Source organism: Limulus polyphemus, unplaced genomic scaffold (assembly GCF_000517525.1).
Source record: "Limulus polyphemus unplaced genomic scaffold, Limulus_polyphemus-2.1.2 Scaffold551, whole genome shotgun sequence".
In the NCBI taxonomy this organism is placed as follows: Eukaryota; Metazoa; Arthropoda; class Merostomata; order Xiphosura; family Limulidae; genus Limulus; species Limulus polyphemus.
In genome coordinates, this window is record NW_013666161.1 from 356340 (window position 1) to 369825 (window position 13486).

General features: G+C 33.9%; 1 protein-coding gene across 4 annotated transcripts in view; it reads right to left on the bottom strand.

The window, feature by feature from the left end:
• Positions 1–13486, bottom strand: part of LOC106459043 (putative fatty acyl-CoA reductase CG5065) — a 122958-nt gene that overhangs the window by 60873 nt on the left and 48599 nt on the right. For 3 of the 4 annotated variants that reach the window (XM_013918617.2, XM_013918619.2, XM_013918618.2), the window contains one exon: positions 6287–6343. The gene's annotated coding sequence lies outside the window, so the exon portion shown is untranslated. Of the gene's footprint in view, positions 1–6286; positions 6344–9836; positions 10033–13486 lie in introns of those variants that run through there. The other variant, XM_022385420.1, reaches the window with a different exon arrangement.

A 13486-nucleotide genomic window follows, 5' to 3' on the forward strand; every position in this document is an offset into this window, starting at 1 on the left:
TAGTGGGATTGACCGTCACATTATAACGCCCCCACGGCTGAAAAGGCGAGCATGTTTGGTGTGACGGGGATCCGAACCCAGTTTTAAGGAACTAAAAGCTTCAGAATTTAGAAATACAATGCTTCCAAGTTCGTGAACTTTTATTACGTCACGGCAGCTAATGAAATGTTGTTTTTTTTCCCGGATTATTTCGTTTACAGCGCCTGACAGAATATGAAATTACTTTCATAAGCTAGAAAAAATAATAATTAAAAGGATAGCTAAGTTATTATTATTAACTCTGTTTAACGTAAACTGAAGTTTATTATTGTATTTTTGACCCCCAGAGGCACAGCGGCATGTCTGCGAACTTAGTATAATATTGTATCGTCAGCACTTAGCAACCTGTAGTGGAACAGTCTAAAAGTATAATATTGTATCGTCAGTACTTAGCAACCTGTAGTGGAACAGTCTAAAGGTATAATATTGTATCTTCAGTACTTAGCAACCTGTAGTGGAACAGTCTAAAGGTATAATATTGTATCGTCAGCACTTAGCAACCTGTAGTGGAACAGTCTAAAAGTATAATATTGTATCGTCAGTACTTAGCAACCTGTAGTGGAACAGTCTAAAAGTATAATATTGTATCGTCAGTACTTAGCAACCTGTAGTGGAACAGTCTAAAGGTATAATATTGTATCTTCAGCACTTAGCAACCTGTAGTGGAACAGTCTAAAGGTATAATATTGTATCTTTAGTACTTAGCAACCTGTAGTGGAACAGTCTAAATACAATACTATTCAAAAATCTCCATTTAAACTAAAAACGTGGCTCAGGTGCATTATTGTCACCTTCATGAGTTGGCCACACTATATAAAGACTCTGAGCGTGACTTTCTAACCCATCTAATTATTCAATACTCAACACATAGACATCCAATCCATCATTGATAAAAACCAATAAGCTAATAGATTTCCCTTCCTAGACTGAATAGTCTAGAAAACAGGTATCCACCTGTGGAATGTGGAGAAAATTAGCTAATAACGGCAATATTATACAGGAATATACATTGAATCATACATAAAAATGTAGTTGAAGACGGCGTAGTTTCCAAGACGCATAAGGTCTGGAAAAAACGACAAAAATGAGTATTTTCACATGACAAAACACTAATAGAAAATGGTTATTCTCAAAAATAAACGGTACTTAGAAGACTGAATACAAGTGAAATAGCAACCAACGAATACAAAACATCTAAAAATTGCAGAGTAATCTATTGCTATCCATAATCCCTTTCAGATATTCAGAGAATCTGTAGATAACATAAAACCAGGGCATAATGCATAACGCTCCAACATCTAAGCTATTGCACACAAAATATTCTCAAGCTCCATTAAAATGAAAACAATTTATAGCACTTCATGTGAATAAGACAATCAATAAACTAGCAAATAATAGGAACAGTTAAAAGTCAAAATTCAACAGCATTAATACCACATGAGCATTTATAGTTGTTGTTTTTGATTTAGCACGAAGCTACACAAAGAGCGACCTGTGCTCTAGCCATCACGGGTATCGAAACCCAGTTTCTATCGATACAATTTGTATTACAAACCAAAGAAAAACAAAAAATACCAAACAAATGGAAACATGCAAAGACTGCCAGGAGTCTCATTTGAAGAAAAGAAAAAAATGAAAGAAACCTCTCCATCCACTAAATCAGAAACCCACGGCGTCAGAGAACTTTTCTATATGTGTCGTATCAAGTATACAATACACTAACAGCGTCAGAGAACTTTTTCTATATGTGTCGTATCAAGTATACAATACACTAACGGCGTCAGGGAACTTTTTCTATATGTGTCGTATCAAGTATACAATACACTAACGGCGTCAGAGAACTTTTTCTATATGTGTCGTACCAAGTATACAATACACTAACGGCGTCAGAGAACTTTTTCCATATGTACTAGGTTTCGTCACGCTCGATAACTAATCTCACTTGCCGACTTAACCCGCGAACCTCCTGTTACAGCATAAGTTGTTTACCTGTGTGTTCTTGTTGTAACTCTGCCTTCAAAACTTTTGTTGCTTGAATGTGCTGTTAGCAAAGCCATGGATGCTAATTCACACTGCTGCTTACATTGAACATACTGCTTCCAAATTAACAGGTTCTTAATCAAACTGATACTTAACCACATGTGCTTAACACACTGCTATAAAACTACAAACAGTTTAAAACACCAAAAGTTGAATAAGCAAACCGCTATCAGAACCAAATATGGCTGATCATATCGGCGCCAAAAAATCAAGATGCTTAAATAGGTTCTCTAGAAATCGCGGATATTTGAACATATTGCTCTCCAAACCAATATTTTTAGACGAACTGTTTAATCATTAAAACTGCGCGTTTCAAAACATTGCAATGAAAATTAATGCATTTCAACATAATGAAATTAAATCCACTGACTGGTGCAAAAACATAAAACATTCGTTTCTGTAAAACAACGATATAAATAAAAAGTTCTAGGAATACTTCTGAATAGTATAACGTTTTTTTTCTGTAACCTAAAAATAGAATGATTACACAAAATAAGCTTTGATAACTGTAGAGTAAGGTTACTTTTTTGTATGTTGAGTACCGAGGCCACTTCTGACACCTTAGATGCTGATGCGCCATATATTATTCTAGGGCAGATTTACCCGGTGGCGACCATCTTCTCTCCGGGTAAAAGTTACCTTATACAATTAAATCGTTGCAAAAATGCATTAAGTTGAAACACCGTTACAACCTAGTTTTGGGGCTAATTATTTATTTCAACCTATAATTACATTAATGATCCCTTGAATTTAAAGGACAACCCCTTATCTTATGAGTGTTGATACTACTGTCTTATAGCAAATACGATTGATTATAATCACACTTCAACAGCAAAAGGTATTCATATCATAACAACTGTAAGGACTACATTGTTATGGTGTGAACGCCTTTTTCACTTATACTTGATTAAAATAGAACTAGATGTTTTAATACTAGAAATAAACGACCTTACAACACCAAATTTGTTATTTTTCTTTAACTGGACACTTAACTTTTCGCTTTACAGCTTCTTCAAGAGCGTTCAACTAAAACATAAACTGTAAAAATAACAAATTTGGTGTTACAAGTTCGTTTATTTCTCGTATTAAAATATCTTCTACACACTAATATGAAATTAGATAATGAGAACCAGATGCTAACGACAACAATTTATCTACCATTTTCTTTTGGTTTCAATGGTAGTTGACAGCTGATGCATTGTCACTTTTAATACAACATTCAGCGGACGTCACGTTAGGGGTTGATTTACAAACCTTGCAGCAATAATTTTAGGTACAACAGCAGAGCTAATTAGTTGTACACTCCCCTCCCCCCCAAAAAAAAATCGTTAGTTATTTTTGTCGTAAGGCTTAATAGACATCACGTATTCTACTTATTGTTAGAAGTTCCTATAAAAAAGTGAACGTACGATACTCAGATCAATCTTAAATTTACCCCAAAAAATGCTTTGAAGTAGCTAATCAGTTGATGGTTTAACTGTTCTTTTATCAGTGTATGCCACTTAAAGCAATATCACAGAAAGTTTTCAGGAAATCGACAGCAGTCTGAAAATACGCAAGAAACGTGACAAGAAACAACCCATGTGTAATATAGACCTGTTTCCTGGAAGACAAATTTACTTTTTCAGAAATTGTTTGAAACAGAAATGTAATTGCAATTAATTAACTACTCCGGACATCAGAAACCCTTGACGAAAACAAATCGAAAGAATAACAGACCTCATTAATGCGTGTGAAACAGACTTATCAAAACACCACGCATATACATATAATATTCACTTCAACACTATATTAAGTCTAATCTTATTCCTTTGGTCTGCCCTTGTCCAGAATTTCTCGAAAGTGACATAACTCAGTGAAACGTGTTAAACTGAACTACAGACTTGGCTTCAAGTTGATCTTTCAGTATTTTAAACAAATTTTCCGGCTGAATAATCACAAGAACAAATTGGTAGCATCAATGTTGTATATTTTTGAAATTCCTATATAAATATAGGATTATTGTGTTAGTACAAAAAATTTCAAATCACCGTACATATTATTAATGTTTTTTGTTAATAGTTGTTTTATTACACATTACAATAAAAGTTTCGACGTTATGTAGTTTAAAATCATTAAGATATTTGTTGTCCAAGCCCATCTTCTTGACGCCCAGAACTTGCTGTTTTTTAATATATTTTGTGGAGATGTTGACTTATTCATTAAACTGTTGACTACTTCAAACACCAAAGGACTTTCACTGTTCTTGTTTGAGGTACTTACTATAAGTACATCTTTCGGGTATCGCTATTTCATCAGACCTTGTGACCCACTTCTGAATTGCTTTAAGGTGACCCAAATCTTACTGACCGATGACTAAATCACTTTCAACCGCGCTCGTGACCCATTTGACTGTCTATATTTTTCGAGCTTTTTATTCCTAAGATGCAAACATCTTATAATCTTTATTCAAGATCAGTAACACGTACACGTGAATAACCTCAGTAACACGTATACGCAAATATCAGGAGTAATGGTATACAACACCGGAACTCACCCCAGTAAATAAAGATTCCTCCAATTTTATTCAAAGAATGATGAACGTTTTTAAATCGTCTAATTATTTCACTTAATGAAGTTTTCCATAGTAGACAAAGTTGTTTGACCATTAGTAACCCTCTGAAAACCCACTGAGTCATGTCAGAGTTAAACTGGATTTATGCATCTTAGCTTTTTCCTTACAGGGAGTTTCCCATGACAAGCAAAAATATTTTACGATTACCAAGTAAAAACTCTACTGAATAACCAGATCATAACATAAGTAAGTTAGTGTTGCATAAAACTCTTTCTTCCCTAAACTACAAGATAGTTTACTGAAAATATGAATTCCCTTAAAAACGTGGAGAAAGAAAACATTTAATCACTTACTTTTGTTTCAAATTTCGTGCACAATTACACAATGACTATCTGTGCAAAACCATGGGTTCACCGACGACATTTGATTATCGTTTGGACAATTACACCTGATTTGAATTTCACAAAGTAATATATACCCCCACCCCACCCCGATGTCAGCGTGGCTGTTTCGGCACATTTTGCAAATTAGAACTTATAATCTTTTGCTTTTGTATTCGCTTCAAATTTAGGCAAAATCTTTGTAAAGAATAAAAAAAAAATTCATTAATACTTGTCTGTATAACGATAATGTGCAGCAACGATAGTGGGTGCCTATACTCTTCAGAGATGGGACAAGGTTTCATATCAATGATCGATATGGAAACCCATCGGTGAATGATATGATCTGTGCAGTATCGTTACTTATGACCATTTCGGAAGCACAGTTATGGCGTATAGAAGTATCAGTGCCAATGAAGGCCGTCAACGTCTCAATTCACACGCAAAGTCAGAGAATTTGTGCGTTGCACCAATTCAGAAGTTGTACAGAATATCCTATACTCTCGTACAACGGCGGATCAAAAGCATTAAAAATAAATACGAAGCCCAATCTGTCGCTCTATTTACCACAAGAAATTGAAAAAATAAATGAACAAGACTAAGCTTCTTATGGTAGTAGTTTGTACAGTAGATAGTTAGAGTTTAATTTTACTCACCATAGCTGAACAATATTTTTATATGATTTGAAGAATATAAGCTTCTTATGGTTGTAGTTTGTACAGTAGATAGTTAGAGTTTAATTTTACTCACCATAGCTGAACAATATTTTTATATGATTTGAAGAATATAAGCTTCTTATGGTAGTAGTTTGTACATTAGATAGTTAGAGTTTAATTTTACTCACCATAGCTGAACAATACTTTTATATGATTTGAAGAATATGCAGCAATGGTGCTGCTAATCTGAATTATTCAGCAGATAAGCTGTTTCGGAAGTATACTCTGCATACTCAGATACGTATATGGTGAAGAAAAAGAATAAAGCCATTACTGAGTATCTCATTTTGTAAATGTTACTCTTTCAGGAATATGAAATCAGTCATGGCACATTTTAAACAATATGATTTTAAGGTTACTCATGTTTCCTAAGTTGGTAACTTGCGATATATACTGTTAATGGAACTAAGTCCTTAACGGTTTTCAGTGAATGAATCTTTCTCCCAAGATCTTCTTTTTCTTTTCTTCTGGCTCTATTGTTTATTTATCTGGTTGAAGAACAGCTTTAAAAGTTTGCCTATAAGTTTCAGAGTAGTTTAAAATTTCTGAAGACTCACCTGATTATGGCAACTTTAACAGTTTTAAAACTTGATCTTTTTTCAGCCAGGGTCTTCCTAGGGAAACAAAACAGAATCAATCTAAGAACCAATCATATTATAATAAAATTAATATAGAAATTAAGACGTTTTTTGGCAAACGAAGTGCTGAGAGAGAAAACCTGGTATCTTAATATCTATCGGGCGGGTTCTTTAAAGCTTAAAAATACAAGATACTTGTGTTGTTAAAAAGATCTTATCTTATTTCATTCTTCTACGTGTTGTTAAAAAATCAAGTTAGTTTCTTCACTACACCAAAACACTGTATTAACCACGTCAAAGGTATAGGGGCTCCGAATGACCGAACCAAAAAACATATCTAAATAAAATATCCGATAGTCTATATATATATAAAGACGAAATATGTGTATTTGCACACTAACTCATCCAAGCCTATTGAGCCAATCTCAACCAAAATTTGTATGTAAACACCATGAACTATGGGGAACATCCTAAGGAAGTAGTCAAATCGAACTTAACCCTATTTATATTTTGTAAATCATGTTGGTTAATTACTCCTAGCCTATTGAGTCAATCTCAAACAATCTTGGCAGGTTGACGCTCTAGACAATGTTGAATATTCTAAGGGATTCAAGGTCAAAGTATGAAAGTTGCTGAATTGTTTCTCAAACAACCATGCTTTTTTCATGATCAATGAAACGTAGGGTGTTCAAGGGTGGGATCACCTAAAAAATCTTTATTTTTTGGAAGATGGAAAGCAAACTGCAAATGTTGTTTATGAAGAAGCTTTGTTATAATTTTGGTGGGATTTCAGCTTGTACTAAATATATTTAATGTAAGTTCACCTGGGAAATACATTCAAAGAGTCAAAAAGTGGTTAATTTTGCAAGAATGAGTAATGTAGTACTTGGAAAACATTTACAACCACTCTCTTGCTGTGTCCATGTGTGTTACGTACACATATTCTTCACAATTACAACAGAAACAATTATTCCTTTCATAAATATTATCACGATATAATTCCACATGATCTATAGGATGCAATTAACTGTGAATTGATATACATTTTCATAATGATATATTTATTTTCCACGACTGCTACAAATCATCAAAATCAAACTTGTTTCACTTGAAATAACTGTTGTAATAATCTATAAGTAAAGAACCAACATCATTCAGTTCTCACGGGTTTAAACAAAGGTAAACTAAAAAATAAAATTAGAATAAACAATTAAAAATAAGCTTTACACAATGAAAATAACTTCAAATGGGTATTCCTCAAGAATTAACACTTCGATGAGGACAGTTCAATAAAAACTGCAAAGTTCTGTTATAACTGAAAGCTTATTCTTAATAAGAGAAAGGAGGATACTGCCATTCCAGGATCTTCAACATCAAATCTATTTAAAACATCCCCGTGAATAAAACAGGACATGCATGGGGTTGGGATCATCAACAAGAGAACTGTTCGAAGGTACAAAAAAAACTGATTTTCAATGAAAAAGCTGCAGTGATCAAAATGCCTAATATTTCGGGTGTGAAATTATCACGGTTTAAACTTTGCAAAAGGTCACAAAAGTCTAAAGAACGAATGGCACAATTTTCTACGGACTGACAAAACAGAAACTGATTTTTTGGAAGCAATTGGTTTTGTTTTTATGTGTGGAGACATAACTATGGTAAATTTAAGCAAGTGTGTTTAAACAAAACAAATTAAATGTGGTATTGGGGCATATGGACGTTTTCCTGTTGCATGAGTCAGACTTACTGGCATAAATTATATATAGTATTACGAAGAAGCAGTATCCCAACATCCTTAAATTTCAGTAAGATATGCTTTCCAACAGTGTTTTCCAAACTTTAAATAGCTGCGCTCCTAGCTCAGCAAAGTTTCCGTTGCTCTCCCCCTCACATTAAAATAATTTATGCAAGTGAGAACAGCAAAATTGACCTTTTTTTACCTGTTTTTAATACATTTTTTAAAATGAAAAGAATGCTTCTAAGGAGTGATTAAATGCGAGAGCAAAAAAAAAACAGAGCTTTGAGAACAAAGTGATAGTCTCAAACTCTTCTGTTTCTTCCGTCGTTATTGTTGAGCTCTCCCGCCAAAAAGCCACCCCCAGGGGGTGCGCCCCATAGTTTGGAAAACACTGCTTTAAAACATACTGCTGACCTAGGCCTTGAATTTCACTAGTATATGATTTAAAACATACTGTTGAACAAATGATATTTGAAGAAGAAATAACTGGTGATATAAAAGCTTTGAAATAGTCATCCTAAAGTCTTGATGCAATCCAACTGAAAATGTGAAGAATCTGTTGAAAAGTAATGTAGTAAACATTGATCAAAGTTTGGATGACTGTACAGTAAAAATTGAAAGAAATCGGATTGATAGGCTCATAAACCTGGTAGCATCGATCGGTGTTCTAAAATGTACTTAAGGCTATAGAGATTACTCAATTTATGGTTCAAAATGAGCTACTTACGCCTAATATTGCGATATATATGTATATATAGAAAGAGAGAAATTGTAGAGTAAAATGGAATTTTTATCCTGTATACAGACCGTGTGATACTGTTCAGAGATAGGGGTTGTTGGTCGTTGCTGTTATGTTATGAAGTAACAACATCTGTGATAAAGTTTCGTTATACTTCGGTGCATCTATCTATCAATGTAAAAATAATAAATCAATATACTAAATGTAATCCCGCAGGGTTCCCGAGTGTTCTGTTTCAAGAGTGAATAAAACAAAAAAATTAAGAGTAACAAATATTTTCATTTCTTTCTTTTCAAGTTCATGTGTCATGTTGTGTTGTAGACTACAGAGTACATAATTCTTCTAGTCATTCATAGCATGCGCACGTTTTACTGACGACACGATAGTATAAACTGGAACGTTACGCACCACTTATGTGACGTCATTTTAGTGTCTACTAACAGAGACGACACACTGCTGTAATGTGGTGCGAGTGACCCATACAGGCGAACTTTGGGCCCTTTTCGGGGAAATAAATATGCAAAGAGTACTTATGTTACTATTTCTTAGCGATGATTTCACTATCTACTGTGTGATTTTGTCATTGACTAGATGCATTTTACACCGGTTAAAGGGCTCATAAGGAAGCAGATCTGAAATGTTAACCACTTTGATGATTCTAAAGCTCAAATGTCAGCACAGAATTCATAAAAACTTTGAATGCCAAATGGTAGAAACTCTCACTAACAACATTTCCTTCTCATGCGTTAAAGTTACTTCTGTTTACATGCATTTCGTCTTATATTACTTTTTTTAGCAATATGTTTAATATATAATTCCAGGACTATTTTGGAAGTCCCCCACGTGAGTATAGTTTATGTACCCAATTATAAGCGATGGAATTCGAACTTATTTTACAAATACATCAGTTCAATACAAAACCCAAACTTGCACAAAATCATGTTTAACAGAGAGATTGGTTAATAAACCGATATGTTCTTTTATTAACTAAACAAAGCCTGCTTGCATCGTCGTTTTGCACGACATTGTTCTGCGGAATTGAAGTAGCTTACCTCTTATTCAGATCCTTTCTCTGCCAATGTTCGGTATCGTTACCGCCAGAATACTGCCAGCGAAAGTGCAAGTTTTCTCCTAGTGACGATTTTCTGACCACACAGCATCTTATAGAGCCGGCAAACAAAAGTAGGACACCATCTGACTTTACCTCCGTAAGGTGGCGTGCAATTGAGTAGGGGTGGAGTGTGTGTGACGGGACACATTGTACAATCTTAAATTATTACCAAGTATTTTACTGCATAATGAAATACTGTATGAAATCATCTCACTTTAGAGCGAGGCCCTTCAAAGCTCCAGTTTCGTTGAGCCCTCAGAAAAGTACGATATGGATAAATTAGGTCGTTGATTAACTCAAGAGCAACAAAATCTTTTTTCATAACAATTATTGCAATAGAATGAATCAATTTATTACTTGTTTATCTTGTATTATCATTATTATTATTGATAAAAAGTCATTTTTGAAAGTCTATAACGTCTTTACGATTATATATTTGTGATAGGTTTAGTTGATTTCCTTCTGCCTATATTACTTTTACCATCTGAATTAAAAACCTCCTAAGCTTGTAACAGTCATGTGTTCCCTGAAACTTACGCGTTTGGACAATGCATTGTAACCTTGTAAACTGTAAAGTTCATATGCACTATATCAAATGAAAGGCAGGGCAGCATTTTAGAAACAACCTAGATCTCACATTTTGTCCCCACGATGCTTTACTGCTGGTTACCAAGACTAAACTTACAATGGTTCAACTATAGACGCAAGTTGGACACTTCAAAGGTTATTGCACAGACAGAAGAATTGGTTAAATACATTTTATTGTTTTAGTTACCATCAAATGTAAGCCACACACAAATGAACGATTTCTGCGAATAGCCTTTAGGAGAATTCGGTCTGTTCAGGATCTAAGCCTTAAATCCGATTCTCCTTACGCTTACATATATAACACAATCATGATCATTTCGATAAGTAGTGTTTTACGAGACAGTGACATACCAAATTTGTATACAGTATCCTCTAAAAGACTGGTCCTTAAGATTCCACTTTATAAACTCGCTGTAATATCGATCTGTACGTCTGACGATTCTATATTCGCTTTTCATTTAACTATCACATTACATTCCACTGTAAACTCGATCAATACATCTGGCGAAACAATATTCGATTTTCATGTAACTATCACATTACATTAGGTTCCACTGTAAACTCGATCAATACATCTGGCGAAACAATATTCGATTTTCATGTAACAATCACATTACATTAGGTTCCACTGTAATATCGACCTATGAGACTGTGCTACTTTTGTCTCTCACTTTTCTCCCAAAGAACTTCTTCTTCCATTGTCGGTTGTGCTCAGTCTAGTGGCCGTGATTACACACTGTTCCTCAACACTGCAATTTAAATTGTAACAAGCTTCCGCGAAGAAAAGTAGAGCCCATATCATACCACAAATGTTAACAATCTACTTATATTTCTACAAACCCTCTACTTTACTTGTGATATTGGCTTCCAAGATTACTTGCAGCGCTCAGGTACAAGATCCATTGGAGATGCATCGGAGGACTTCACAAGTATGTGTTCAAATGGGATTACTGCAAGTCCAGTTTCTTTGGCTAATCTGTTCCTGAAAATAGCCGTTAATTTCACGGTGTAGCTTTAGGAACTTTTAGCTTGTGAGTCTTGCTCGTTATATTGTTAATGTTACCAAGAGATATGCTCAACTTTATCGCAATGGGTTTCAGGTTTCTCTTAAATGATTGAAAGCATACTCCGGATTGGCTTGGAGTGAGGTCCAACTCTACATCTTATCACTCTCAATATATGGATGTTCGACCTGAAAGTGGTTGTGATGTATGTCTGTTCAGCCATGTACTTACTCGTGGAGACAATGCACTTTCGAATGATAAGGAATTCGTTGTGAACCACACATATGGGTGCTAATGCATTTCGCATTTGTAAATCGTTGTTATATAAAGTGTAATTAATTCTACGCGTTTCACTGTGATGTCGACCTACGTCAGACCGGCTTATTTCTGAACATTATCAGTATACTTATTCCTCATGTGTATACACATACATGATACTAAATGACTTGGAATTAAATACACGCTGGTTAATACATAAAAATGTAGTATAATCGTATTACAGATATGAGGAAATATGTCTATATTCATATCTGTTATAAATGACGTCTTTCCAAATTAAATACGTATAGTCAAGTTGAATTCTACAGCAACAAAAATGGCAAATAATGTTAAAAGTTTAATTGAGAAGTTCTGTGGTAGCCTGCTGTTTCCTTAAACTACATCCGGCTACACGCGTAGATCCCACAACATCAAGAGAAGTTATGTATATATCAGAAAGTATAAGAGTTTATACAATACGATCAACATTATCGGCACTAACGTTGCACAGTAAACCAAATCGATTGGTTCCTACGCGTACATATGAAAACAGAAAATAAAAACACGTTCACCCTCTAACCAAACATTGGGCATCAAAACAGACACTTAACCTAATTCAGTGACGCTACTAAATGTAATTACACGATAATTTGAAATTTGTCATATTATAGCTTCGACCAGGTTAAAATCATTGTTACAAAATTATGTCAATAATTTTAATGATTGTAATTGACACGTAATGTGATAACACATTGTTACATATAATGGCTGGAGACGGCTTGAATGGGTAATGAAAAAAAACTTTAATATAAGTTTAACATAACAGAAAATGGACAGGTTTTGTCATCATCAGGTACAAAGTAATTTACACTGACACGGATATATATATATATATATATACAGTATTGAACAAAGAAGTCACATGACCGGAACTGTTGTGAAACTTAGAAGAGGTATCTAGGCACCCCGGGGTGTTGGTTTAGAGTTTTTCTTCATTACCCATTCAAGCCGTCTCCAGCCATTATATACCTTGACTATTATTCAGTTATCAGTCACCTGTTGCAAAAATGTGTACACTTTTCTAGACTGGTTATTTCAGACTATTCAGTAATGTTTTACATGTTTATAAGGGTGTTTACAACAATGTTGGGGCCTTATCTATAACAATGCAATTACTCAAATGCTTTGTAACCAATCAAGTGAAATGAATAATTATATGTAATTTTATTTATTAGTCAAACAAATATCCAGCCAATGTCAAACCTAGTACTTTTATTTGGAAGATATAACTTTATCTTACAAAGTTTGAAAATCATTAAGGAATGAATAAGGATAAAAGTCAAAAGTCTATGTAGATAATATAGTATTATTATTATTTTAACAAGTAACAACACTGTTTTAACTTCACATTAGCTGCAGTAATGTTTCATTTTTACAATGACCAAATTTTCAGTATTTTTTAAATGAAAGAAGACTTCCACTACATTAATATAGTATTATGTCTTCATCAATGTTGACCATATAGCCCTAATGTAACCTAAATAAGTAAAACAAAGTTAAAATAATGTTAATGCATTCAATAATTGATTAGCTGTCAGGTTATAATCCAGCAATTTGAAACATATATCTATATTCTAGTAATGTGATTGACATGAAACTAAAAACAGTTGAAACAAACATTACAATTTTTAAAAATTAAAATTAAATATTTATAATATAAAATTATAACATTGGTAAATAG